The following is a 14232-nucleotide window of genomic DNA, read 5'->3' as shown; positions in this document are numbered from 1 at the left end:
ATACCAAACAGTGTAAACAAGCAAACAAACTAACCAGCATATACAGCAAAAGGGGATACCAGAATCGTAATCTTAGCCAGACCAGGGTCATAAACAGGAGATCAGCAGATGGGGGGCAAGGAGCAAGACAGACAGGTGGAAGGGATCAGGCTGCAGGGCAGGGGAACAGGAATACAGGATTGGCAGGAACAGGATACAAATACAGGTTCAGGATACAGGGATCAGGGATCAGGTTCAGAATCAGGTTTCATAATCAGGTTTCGGTCAGGGCACAAGGACAGTACCAAGGCAAGGATGTGTGAGCCTTGCTGGTAATTTATACCATTTCCTGCAATCAGGCTCAGGTGATGCCTGACTGCAGGAAGTGATATCGTCTCCATACTGCCAGGATCCACCCGCTGGTAGACGCCAGTACTGCGGCCCAAAGATCACCAACACCAGCAGGGGAAAGCTCTCCTGACAGTTCCAAACTGCCAGGAGACACCTCTTGGTGGACCTCAGTACTGCATGCCAAATGTTAGATAGTATTACCAGTGGATGGAACCTTTCCTGACAGTCTTGTTAGAGCACATATACATTTCTGGCTATTTGTTTCTTTTGTTTATATGTGTTTTATATAATTATATATTCATGGGTCTTTTTTTCACATGTGTAGTCTATGTAACAGGACGTCTGCAATTAGTACCTGGTGACACCTGTTATAGGTGGGACTATATAAGAACAGTCTTGCTAACAAATGTTCGTAATGACTAAGCGCACGTGAAGTGTGCGAAACGCATCTACCCGGCATTCTGATTCCTGTAGTTTTTGGGATGTCCAAATAAAAAGGATTTTGATCTACAGTGGTGTGCGGTCATTTCTTCTAAATTCATTGTGTGCGGAGGTCTCGCCTGGAGTGGCGGGTGTGTCTTTTTCCAGAGCCTATTTAAGGCCGTGGCTCCAAGGCTTGGCGTGCATTTCGCGTGTAGGTAGTGTAGAGACGGGTTTCCGGTCTGACAGGGACAGTGATTAGTAGTACGGAGAAGTTCTGATGAGGGAAAGAATAGAGACACGCCATCCTTCTGAAAACTCCCCCATTTGGGCTCGGACTGGTCAGGCTGCATTCCACTCCTCAAGACAGATGCTGTTGGCACATCTGAGACCTGCTCTTCTACCCATTGCTTTTACATGCTCCTTGTTGGGTATCTTCCTGCTGGGTTTGTTGTGAATTACTGTATTCTGAATAAATACAAGTTCTGTTCTCTGCAACCAGACTCTGTGTGTTTACTGCTGCCGCACCATGCTCCGCCTCCCCACATCTTGATCTCTCCTCTGGCCTCCAATGCAGCTGATGCAGACACAACTTGGTCTGATCAGATGTTTCACTGCTGAACAGGCCAGTAAACAAAGAACCGAAACCAGAAGTAACAAAATCCTTGACACTTCTGGTTTCTGACATCTCAGAGGGGGAGGAAAAACGTCAGTTCCTCTCTCTCTCCCTTCACTTCAGAGGATGCCACGAGTCAGAGTGGTCCCAGGCTCTACGATTGGACGGGAGAGCCCTGGAAAGGCAGCAGGCATGGGGCACCGACTTTTGCCAACTGAAGAAGTGATGGAGTGGCCATATAGCCACCTCTACATCAAAGAGCATCGTTGGCTGCAAATTTTGATACTGGGATGGTGCCTGTAGCTGCAGGCATCATCCTGGTACAATCACTTAAAGCAGGGTTCCACCCAAATTTTGAACAATATCTGTATGTATTCTCTTCCTTGCCTAGATGCTGACATGCCGTTTAAAAAAATTTAAATCGCCGTAATTACCTTTTATTTTTCTATTCTTCTTTGCACTTCCTGGTTCTCCTCCCGTGGGAGTAGGCGTGTTTCTAGCCTCTCCCAGACTCCTGGGAGCTAGTCTCAGGCTTCCCAGGATGCCACTGAGCATGTGCGGGAATGAGCGGTGAATGCTGGGAGCACAGCATTCACCACATCCAGGAAATAAATGCTTGTGGGCTTCAAATGCCCACAATGAAGATGGAAACCGCCTGCAGTGAATAATATAAGTTATTCTTTCCGACGAAATCTGACACAGGCGGACATATTACACACAATATGTGAGTATGTAATGCTGAGAAGAAAAGTTTGTGAATGAACTAAAAAAAAAAAAAACGATACATAGGTGGACCCCCGCTATAAACCCCAGGATGTCATATGACATCCCCCCAGGGGAAGTGGTTACAATGGTTGTAAACCCTTATCCTTACATACACCCAATGAAGTGACTGGCTTCAGGTGATACACAGAGAAGAAACAAATCCTTCTACATAAGTTGTACCTGTATATCTGCAGTCTTCTCTTCCCTATATCTTTCCAAAGTCCAGAATATAGAAAGCTCTTAAAGTGTATTGACGCATAAAGCACACACCAAGCGGCTTGCTATTAGGGGCACTGGTCAAGGGGGGGGGGGGGGGGGGCCAGGAACGCCTACAGGGGACCTGAGAAGAAGAGGATCGGGGCTGCTCTGTGCAAAACCATTACACAGAGCTGGTAAGTATGACATGTTTGTTATTTAAAAAACAAAACAAACCTTTTAATATCACTTTAAGCTTTTAAGTATAGTCAAGCATCAGGTCTTTTTGTTTTAGCCTGGGGATGAGGAGATCAGTTCTTACAGGCTGAAAAAGAGTGAAAAAAAGTGCAAAAATGCTTAATTTGTGCATTTTCAAGCATTCCTTTTCAAGTCTACTAGGCCAAAAAAAACCAATCTGGCCTCAAAAGAAGCTCATGAAGCATTTGGAGCATCAGGCGCCTGAGCGTTCCTATGTGAATAGCCACCATTGACAACATGGGATTTTGGATGTTGAGCGTTTTGGAACGTTTAAGGCACACTTTTTTGGGCAAATGTTTATGAAATCTCTATTTTCAGTAAAAAAATAAAATATTCCCCCAAATGTTATTTTAGTGCATGGAAGCCCAATATAATCCCCAATTTATTTGTAAAATATAAAATAGTAAGACTGTGGTGAGTAAAAAGAAAAAAAAAGGCAGCTGAGCTGCGATTTGAATACGCTTATATAAGAAGCATCCTATAATGCTGATAGGAGAAATGAGCAGAGTACTAGACAAATTAGCACATTAGTCTTCTGCTTCTCCTTTCATTGTCCAGTCACAAGGTGGGGGGGGGGGGGTAGAGTGAAGATTTGTAAGTGAAAGTGAAACTGCAGCAGAGAAAGATCAGGTCCTTTCTCCTCCAGTATTAGATAGGGCTGTGCTTGTGTAGCACATACCAAGAGACTATATATAAAATCTTGGCACGCTTGTACTGGACTCCCACTGTTCTAGCATCCATGTTTCCTGGACACAGCCCTTCTTGTTGGCGATGCGGAGCCCAGGTCAGTACAATATTTCATATTTTTTGGGACTGTCCAAACATTCAGCCATTTTGGCAACAAGTCCTACAAATTGTTCACAAACTAACGGACGTCTCCCTTTTTGACAACCCTGTTGCAGTGTTTCTCAACTTGACCCCCATGCCCAGTAAGAGATGCCATAAGTCAGTGGTGGCCCATAATACAGGGCTTTGGGTTTTGTTTTTTTAAACATGTGATTAGAGCCAGAGGCTCTAATAGGCTTCAAAAAAGGAGGAGCCCGCCCTGGAGTGCCCACCCATTTGTGTGGCAATAGCAAATTATTATTCGCTATTGTCTTTCTGATTCTCCCCCCGTCCAATCAGGAAGTGGGTCTTGAGACCCGACATCCAATTGGCTGAGAGGAGAAGTGATCCCATTGGCCGCCAAGGAGGAGGAAGTAGGAGACGCAGGGGAAGCCGCAGTGAAGCATCAGGAGGAGGAGATGCCCCCGGAGGAAGCGCTGCTCGTGACCTAGATAGAGTAAATGCGGGGCTGGTGACCGACCAAGGGGGGTGGTGATGGAGCCTGTGAACCGACCGGTGGCGGCGGGTGGATTGTTTGCCGCCCCCCCTCAAATAAAATATACCACCAGTCACTACTAAAGCATTAGTGCCAGGGCCTACATCCCCAGTATCTGGAAAAAATTATCTCCACCTACCATCTCTCAACGGTTCACCAGGGTGAAGGACATCCAACACATGGAGCACTCGACTGCTGCCCTTAGAAATAAGATAGAGGAGCACAACACAAGGTGGCTTCACTGGGATTTGTTTTACTATTCGGATGAATACTTATCGCTATCTTAACCTGCTAACATCTTTTGTATTGTATGCGATTTGAAGACCCATGGCCTCCACCGTGGACTTCCACCCCTTCCATTTGTCCTATCATTCCGTTTCTTCCTCTACCCCTACCAAATTATCCCTTTCCCCCCTCCCTTTATCTCTCTCCTCTCCATTCACATCTTCCCCTTTCCCTCAGACACCCTAGGGCAGTGATGGAGAACCTTGGCACCCCAGATGTTTTGGAACTACATTTCCCATGATGCTCAACTGCAGAGTGCATGAGCATCATGGGAAATGTAGTTCCAAAACATCTGGGGTGCCAAGGTTTGCCATCACTGCCCTAGGGTGTCTTTATGGTGTGTGTTGATATCCTGGGTATGACAGTTTGCAGACAATGTTCATAGGTTCTGATTCTTGTATTCTGTGTTTTTTTTTTAAATGTGTGTTATTGAGGATTGTTCTTAATGGACTATTTGTACCCATTCATGTTATCTTGTCTTGTTGTGTTATTTTGACGCATACCATTAAATAAAGAATTAAAAAAAAAAAGATAGGGCTGTGCTATATGGCAGATCTGTGTCAATCTATAGACTAGATGGACAAAAATACGAATCACTTGGCCAGTAAAGCAGCCCGGAAATTCAGCTTTAACACCGCTAGATTATGAAATGAGAAAAAAAAAATCCACAGCCCTTCCAAAGTAAATAACATTCCAGTTATATATTTATGATTCTGCAGAGCAACTTCTACTTTTACAGTCATTTTCTTTTAATATTACTCCTGGGCTTCTGCTCTGCTCCATGACTTTCGCCCTGCTCTGATTTATACTTTTTATTATACATTTGTGCTCTATACATTTCTATTTTGGCTTTAAAAAAAAAAGAAAAAAAAAAAAAAAGAAGAAAACTCCATCGCCATGATGTCTTGAGCAGACGCCAGCATCAGTCTTGGCTAAGGAAGAAATGTTCCCTCGTACTAATAGCTACGTAATTGTGTCCTATGCGCCAGCACCAAACATGGCATTCTGTGAGAGGCATGTGCCAAGAATTAGGGCTGAGCAATTTAACAGAGACATTATGTCACCATCCAACTTGTGTGCGTGATTTATGGAAGAAATAATGGGGCCATTTTGTACAAATGTGTTTCTCCGCTGCGCTGTGTACACAGAGGAAGGCAAATATGAAATACTCATTTACTGGCTGGAGATGGATATGGTGTGTGGGGCGGATGTAGGAAAAGTGACACAGAGAAGAGCTGTGTTGACCAATCAAAGTCCAGGGTCTGGTTCATAACAACAGAGGCACTGGAACTATAGGACTTTTGTACCGACGATCAATTAGGTGCTAGCTTGAAATCCCTAAGGCCCCATTCATACCGTAAAAAAATTACACCTACAATCTATTTATTATCATATCTTTATTATAAACTAACACGCATCCAATATGAGGCAGCGCTAAAATTCAAACATATAACTCCTAATAACAATAATGGAGTTAAACCAGCAGTAGTTGTATTGTAAAAGTCCAATCAGTGACTACCCCACAATCCGTGTGAAGCGCATAAAGCAATATGGGGTCTTAAGGTGTCGCTAAGACCGCTATCTGCAACGATCCACCACCAGCACCTAAACTTGTGAGACAAACGGGGGGACAAGCCTCCCCCTTTTTAAATACTCTTACCAGATTGGCCTAGAAAATGAGCCTCAAAACTAGAGGGTTCACTTTATGATTCTAATTTGGTGTTGACGACCACGTACGGGGACCACCATAGGTTTACCCCCGCTACTGGATTGCCACCTTTGGCTGTTTTACGTTTAGGAAGATCTATGCTGTGTTTCAATACAGTAAGTGCTTTGTCACTTGCATTTCATAGAGAGGGTATAAATACTAAGATAAATTTGGGTGCTATTGCCATGTTATTAATAATAATATTGCATTTAATACATGAGCTCCTGTTTATATATATATATATATATATATATATATATATATATATGATTTTCATTTTAGTATTGTGTCTTATTTAATTTAACAAACATTTTATTATGCATTTATGATTGTTCTTATTGGGCTATTTAAATCATAGACAATGGATGGATTAAGATATCCACCTGCTTCGTTTGAGAATTTCATAAGGTGGTATGTGATACTCTGTCCGCTATTATATTCAAGTTCGCTGTGTGATTATGCCATATCTGTGTTTGGGATATTGGAAGCCGAATGGGAGGAGCCTAGGCAAATGCCCACCTTCCTCGCTCTCATAGGTTATCAGCGAGGGAAGAATGGTTTATAATCCCGGCATGTTATGACGCTAGACCACACCCTCAGATGATGTCAGTATGATGAAACGCGTCAGCTTTGGCTCTAGCGACTTTCAGTAGAGTGATGCCATCACGTCGATTGAAACAGAAAGCAGGAACCTACGAGTACTGTATACAAAGCGAGGTAGGAGATGCCGCCTTGCAGCTGCTCCCATTCGGACGTGTTTGGATGTCAGATTGACTAGTTTTAAAGTTTATATTGTAAGTGTGATTCTTATGAGGGGGGTATGGTTACTTTTTGATTAAAGTTTAAAACGGAATTATGCTATGGATTTCATTTTTCTCTTACTTGGTTATGAGAGCATCAGTATGACATCCTATCCCTGCATATGCATACAGTGAGACATGATGCCAAATTTACTAAAAAAAAAAAAAAAAAAAGATTTTGGGTCAATAGAGCCCAGCAATGGCTCTTACCATCAAAGATCGCTTGGCTGTACTGGATGGTGGAGGCCAGAGGCAATCAGGTGATGTCAAATTTATTGCTGTAGTTCCTGATGCCGACTTCAAACCGGATGGCGTTGTCAAACACTAAGGAAGCGCTCCGCATTGCTGTCGGTTTTCTTGCAGCCCTTACTATGTGTGTTCATCTCTCAGCTTGTTCTCTTTACTTTTCAACAATTATATCACCAAGAAGCATCATCTAGAAAAAAGGTTCCATGGGTCCTTTTTGCTCAGTGTAGGGTAAGGCTGGTGACAAATCACTATAGGAATGCACAATGAAAGTGTAGAATGATTTAACCTGAAAGTTTAGTTGGACCAAAAGACTTATTTTTGAACAGGGCCAATGTACAATGGTACTAAATAAGAATATTATATACATATATACAGATATTATACACATTTTATACATTTATGTAGCTTTTATTTCTGTCACTGTAGAAAGTCACAGTGAGGCTCATCCATACAATCTCCATCATCACTATTAAGAAGGTTCTCCGCAGAGATTAATAGACTGCACAGAAGAACCCCATAGGACATCTTCACCTAGTCTGTCATCCCTACCCCCCTCCCATATCTCTACCTATGTCTTGTTTAACCACTTGACCTCCGGAAGGGAAGGTTTTACCCCATTCATGATCAATTTTTCCTCGTGGCTCCTTCAACAAATTTTTTCCACCTGTCTCCCGATGAGCCCACTGGTTCCAACAGGGCCACCAGCATCTCAAATGTTGTCCAATTCAGCAGGGATTGGATGAAACTTGAGCAGTGTGTAGCCAGGGGAACACAGATTTTAACTCTTCCCCCCTCTACTGTATCTGGGCCACGACTGCAAAGACTTTCTCTGATGCCCTCCACAGGTTACATGACAGGGAGTGCAAAGGCACCTACAGTACCACGGCCATCAGTAACGACCCCTGGGAGGCTGATATAATTTGAGAGATTTGGGGAACTAGTATCCTTAGTTGAGCTTTGTTTAAAATTAGGGGTCATATTTAACCACTTGAAGGCCAGGCCTATTCTGACACTCTGTTTACATTTAAAAATCTGTATTTTTTGCTAGAAAATTGCTTAGAATTTTTTTTTGTAGCAGATGCCCTAGAGAATGAAAAGGTGGTCATTGCAATCTTTATGTCACGTGGTACTTGCGCAGTGGCTTTTCAAACGCAATTTTTTTGGAAGAAAATGTACAGTAATTTAATTCATTTTAATGCAAAAAAAAATCATAATACAGCGAGGGGGAAAAAGTACGGTATTTGATTTGCCCACTGACAAAGAAATGATTAGTCTATTATTTTAATGGTCGGTTTATTTTAACAGTGAGAGGCAGAAAAACAACAAAAATATCCAGAAAAACGCATTTCAAAAAAGTTATAAATTGATTTGCATTTTATTAAGAGAAATACATATTTGATCCCCTATCAATCAGCAAGATTTCTGGATCTCAGGTGTCTTCTACACAGGTAACAAGCTGAGATTAGGAGCACTCTCTTAAAGGGAGTGCTCCTAGTCTCAGCTTGTTACCTGTCCACAGAAGCAATCAATCGGATTCCAATCTCTCCACCATGGCCAAGACCAAAGAGCTGTCAAAGGATGTCAGGGACAAGATTGTAGACCTACAGAAGGCTGGAATGGGCTACAAGACCATCGCCAAGCACCTTGGTGAGAGGGTGACAACAGTTGGTGCGATTATTCGCAAATGGAAGAAACACAAAATAATTGTCAATCTCCCTCGGTCTGGGGCTCCATGCAAGATCTCAACTCGGGGAGTTTCAATGATCATGGAAACGGTGAGGAATCGGCCCAGAACTACACGGGAGAATCTTGTCAATGATCTCAAGGCAGCTGGGACCATAGTCACCAAGAAAAAAAAACACACAACGCCGTGAAGAACTGAAATCCTCCAGTGCCGGCAAGGTCCCCCTGCTCAAGAAAGCACATGTACAGGTCCGTTTGAAGCTTGCAAGTGAACATCTAAATGATTCAGAGGAGAACTGGGTGGAAGTGTTGTGATCAGATGAGACCAAAGTCAAGCACTTTGGCATCAACTCAACTCGCTGTGTTTGGAGGAGGAGGAATGCTGCCTATGACCCCAAGAACACCATCCCCACCGTCAAATATGGAGGTGGAAACATTATGCTTTGGGGGCGTTTTTCTGCTAAGGGGACAGGACAACATCACATCATCAAAGGGACGATGGACGGGGCCATGTACCATGAGACCTTGGGTGAGAACCTCCTTCCCTCAGCCAGGACATTGAAAATGGGTCATGGATGGATATTCCAGCATGACAATGACCCAAAACACATGGCCAAGGCAACAAAGGAGTGGCTCAAGAAGAAGCACATTAAGGTCCTGGAGTGGCCTAGCCAGTCTCCAGACCTTAATCCCATAGAAAATATGTGGAGGGAGCTGAAGGTTCGAGTTACCAAACGTCAGCCTCGAAACCTTAATGACTTGGAGAGGATCTGCAAAGAGGACAAAAACCCTCCTGAGATGTGTGCAAACCTGGTGGACAACTACAAGAAACGTCTGACTTCTGTGATGAAACCAAAAAAGGGTTTTGCCACCAATTACTAAGTTATCTTTTGCGAAGGGGTCAAATACTTATTTCACTCATTAAAATGCAAATCCATTTATAACTTGTTTGAAATGCGTTTTTCTGGATATTTTTGTTATTCTGCCTCTCACTGGTAAAATAAACCGACCATTAAAATTACAGACTGATCATTTCTTTGTCAGTGGGGCAAACATACAAAATCAGCGGGGGATCAAACATATAAAAAAAAAAAAAAAAACAATATACAAAAAATGGGCAGACTCAATGGACTATTCAGTCTTTTTTCTGTCGTCACTTTTCTATGTTTCTATGTTTGTCTCTGTGCCCACAAGCACCGGGGGGACGGGGGCGCTTTAACAGTTTTTTTAATTATTTATTTTATTAAAATTGTTTTATTTTTTACACTATCCTTTTATTTTTTTCATCACTTTTATTGCTGTCATAAGAAATGTAAACATCCCTTGTGATAGCAATAAAGCATGACAGGTCCTCTTTATAGAGAGATCAGGGCTGATTCACACCAGGTGATCAACACAGACTAAGGGCCGGTTCACACCATAGAAACGCCGTCCGGAACGCTTTCCAGATGCTTCTCTGCATGCGCATTTGTGATGCGTTCCAGTGCGTTTTTGGTGTGTTTTTGATGCAGTCCAGTGCATCCCCCCCCCCTCTTTTTTTACTAACCTTAACCACTTCCCTACCCACATATAGTCATATGACGTCCTGGGATGGGATCTCCCATCCTGGGTGGACGTCATATGACGTCCTGGGATTCCCGGCGTTGCTCGGGACCCGGTGCGTGTGCCCGGCGGCCGCGATGTCCGCCGGGCACACGCGATTGCCCGTTAACCGGGCCGGACCGTGGATCTGTCAGCCTGTCAGGTGAGAGGAGAGCGATCTGTGTTCCCAGAACGGAGGAACACTGATCGGTCTCCTCCCCTTGTACGTCCCCTCCCCCTACAGTTAGAAGCATTCCCTAGGAAACATATTAACCCCTCCCCGCCCCCTAGTGGTTAACCCCTTCACTGCCTGTCACATTTACACAGTAATCAATGCAATTTTATAGCATTGATCGCTGTATAAATGTGAATGGTCCCAAAAATGTGTCAAAAGTGTCTGATGTGTCCGCCATAATGTCGCATTTACGAAAAAAAATCGCGATCGCCGCAAAAAAAATAAATAAATATATATTTTTTTATATGCCATAAATCTATCCCGTATTTTGTAGACGCTATAACTTTTGTGCAAACCAATCAATATACGCTTATTGCGATTTTTTTTTACCAAAAATATGTAGAAGAATATGTATCGGCCGAAACTGAGAAAAAAATTTGTTTTTTTTAAAAAAAATTGGGATATTTATTATAGCAAAAAGTAAAAAATATTGTGTTTTTTTCAAAATTGTCGCTCTTCTTTTGTTTATAGCGCAAAAAATAAAAACCGCAGAGGCGATCAAATACCACCAAAAGAAAGCTCTATTTGTGGGGAAAAAAGGACGTCAATTTTTTTTGGGTACAACGTTGCACGATCGCGCAATTGTCGTTTAAAGTGCGACAGCGCTGAAAACTAAAAATTGGCCAGGGAAGGAAGGGGGTGAAAATGCCCGGTATTGAACCAGTTAAATAAGAACATGTGAGTTCCAGTGCGGTTTTTTTTATGCTTTTTACAGCGGTCCAGTACAGTCCAGTGCAGGAAAAATGCAGCAAGTTCTACTTTTTTTTCTGGAATTGGACAGCCCTGAAACTGAAAGCCCTGGTGTGAACTATGCCATTGAAAACCATACAACCTACTTTCCATGCGTTTTTGATGCAGAAAAGAAGTGCACTGGACTGCATGTGGTGTGAACTGGCCCTAAATGCAAGGACACATAAAAAAAAAAAACAGTTATTGTTTACACCATACAAGTGTATTACAACCTGCTTTAGTGCATAGATTTGAATGGAGTGTGTGTTTACTAACTGTCAATAACGTTGATGCAAACAGTGAGAGCTCAGTGGCAGTTAGGTTGCCATGGTGATGCCCAGGGAGATGGTATAAGAAGGTGCAGGCAGAGCAGAGCTCGGTGTTATATAAGACTTCAGTATAAGCCGGGATATTAGTACAGAAACATGGGGGGGGGAAATTATAACATAACGGCTGCTCAATAGACAGACAGCAGAAGGAGACTGAAAAGTGACAGTTATGCCGCGTACACACGGTCGGACTTTTCGTCTACAAAAGTCCGACAGCCTGTCCGACATACTTCCGACGTACCTTCGGCGGACTTGCGGCAGACTTTCTTACGAACGGACTTGCCTACACACGACCACACAAAAGTACGACAGCCTAGTACGCGGTGACGTACACCAAGTCCGACGAGACTATAAAACGGAAGTTCAATAGCCCGTACGACACCCTTTGGGCTCCTTCTGATAATCTCGTGTTTATCTCGTGTTAGTAGAAGTTTGGTGAGAGACGATTCGCGCTTGTGAGACTCGTATTTTTCAGTTCGTTTTAACTGTTGTTCAGTCTGTGCTTGTGAGGTTTGTATCTGCTTTTCAGTGCGTTTGGTCAGTTGGCATTGAGAAATCTTTGTTTTATTGGCCGCTCGTTCCTGATTTTCAGGTTGCTCTTCACAGGCCTTGCTGTTCTTCAGTGCGTTCTGTTTAGTGCGTTCTGACCAGCCGACCGTTTTGAAACCATGTTACCTGTACGTACTCGTCGTCGAGCTCGTGCATTGTATGTGCTTGGTGCTGTAGTTTATTCTTCAGCCCAAGACCAGTCCATGAACAGGGCGAGGAGGAGTTCATGGACCAAGAATTGGTTGCTTCAGCGTGACCAGTTCTGTCACATGCCTTTGCTCCGTGAGATCCGTGAGAATAATCTTGAGGATTTCAGGAACTTTCTCCGGATGACGGACCCCGTTTTTGACCGTTTGTTGGCTTTGCTGACCCCCTATATCAGCAGGCAGGATACCTGCATGAGGCAAGCCATCACTCCGGAGCAGAGGCTGGTCGCTACCTTGCGGTATTTGGCCACAGGGAGAAGCCTGCAGGACCTTAAGTTCTCGACAGGCATCTCCCCCCAGGCTCTGGGGATCATTATCCCAGAGACCTGTTCTGCCATCATCCAGGTCCTGCAGAAGGACTATATTAAGGTAAGATATTTTTCTTTTATTAGCATCACATGTTCTTTTATGTAATCTTTGATAATGTAATGTATTTCTTGCTTCAAACACTACTTACCATCATTGCAATATAGTGTGAATGTCCCCTTTTTATCCTCACACATGCTGGATTTTTTTCCTGTTATTTTTTGTCATGCATGTATATTTTCCTTCAATAACCTCCCCAGCATGAAGTGATGGGAACATATCCACCTAGTCTACTCATTTGGAATGTATTTTGTTTGAGTGTATTTAGTGTGCTTATAATTAGCAATTAGCTAGATTTCCCAACCCCCCCCCCCACCTAAACTCACTCCAAATAGTGTGCTGCTAAATAGCAATTATCTAGATTTCACCCCCCCCCCCCCACCCTCGTAAAAATTTGCTTGAATGTTCTGTGGTGTTGATTTGTCTAAAGCAAATATATGTTGCACTTTGCAAAATGCATGTGCACTCTACAGGTGCATTTGTTCCAGTGCTTTAGTAAATGAGCAGAAGCTCTGCTGATTTCCATCATCAAATCATATGCAAGCCTCAAAGTGTTTTCATTAATTGCCCTTGCATGTGATTGTGTACTCCTTGCAACATGAATGCCTTTTTACATTACCTCATTTACTGTAAGCTGGTTAGCAACTGCACCTGCAGAGTGCGACAACTGCAGTCTTGTAGCCTTTTTAGTCCCTAAATTCCTGCGTGTCCTAAAAGTAATCTTTTTTAGGGATTTCACAACCCCCTAAAATGTAATCAATGTTCCATCAGAGGGGGTGAGCAATCTGATAAGTGTGCCTTTCCATATTAGTTATTCCAGAAGAATTAAATTATTGAATGTTATACTGATGCTGGGGAATAATGTTTTTAATTGTCTAATTTTCTTGCAATGTTAGCTTCCAAATTAATTGATTTTGGTTTTCTTGTTTGATTCCCCAGTTTCCTTCAACGCCACAGGAATGGCAGACTGTGGCATCCCATTTTGCCAGCCGTTGGGACTTTCCCAATTGTGGAGGGGCTATAGATGGGAAACATGTCCACATTGTGCCACCACCCCATTCGGGGTCATACTATTTTAATTATAAGGGGTTCCACAGTATTGTTTTAATGGCGGTGGTGTCGGCACACTATGATTTTTTATATGTGGACGTGGGGAAGAATGGCCGGATGTCGGATGGAGGAGTATTTGCCCAGACGGAGTTCTGCCAGCGTCTCCAGAGTGGTGGCCTGGGATTGCCACCTGATGCGGATAACGTGGAAGGACTCCCCTTTGTCTTCATTGCCGATGAAGCCTTCGCTCTCAGCAAGCACCTCATGAGGCCATTCCCCCAAAGAACCCTCACCCCGGAGAGGAGGGTTTTTAATTTCCGGCTGGCCAGAGCTAGAAGAGTGGTTGAGAATGCGTTTGGAATTCTGGCCAGCCGGTTCCGCCTGTTTCAAACAGCCATTAATTTGGCGGAATACAAACTTAATTTTATCATTTTATCGTGCTGCATTCTGCACAACTTTTTAAACAAACATTCTCAGAATTATATAGGCACAGTTGGGCCTGAGGCCGGACAAATAGATGCCAACCTTACGGGCCTGGATACTGTCCGTACTGGCTT

This window comes from Aquarana catesbeiana, linkage group LG11 (assembly GCF_042186555.1).
Source record: "Aquarana catesbeiana isolate 2022-GZ linkage group LG11, ASM4218655v1, whole genome shotgun sequence".
NCBI lineage: Eukaryota > Metazoa > Chordata > Amphibia > Anura > Ranidae > Aquarana > Aquarana catesbeiana.
The sequence above is the reverse complement of the archived record's forward strand: the minus strand, read 5'-3'. Positions refer to the sequence as shown.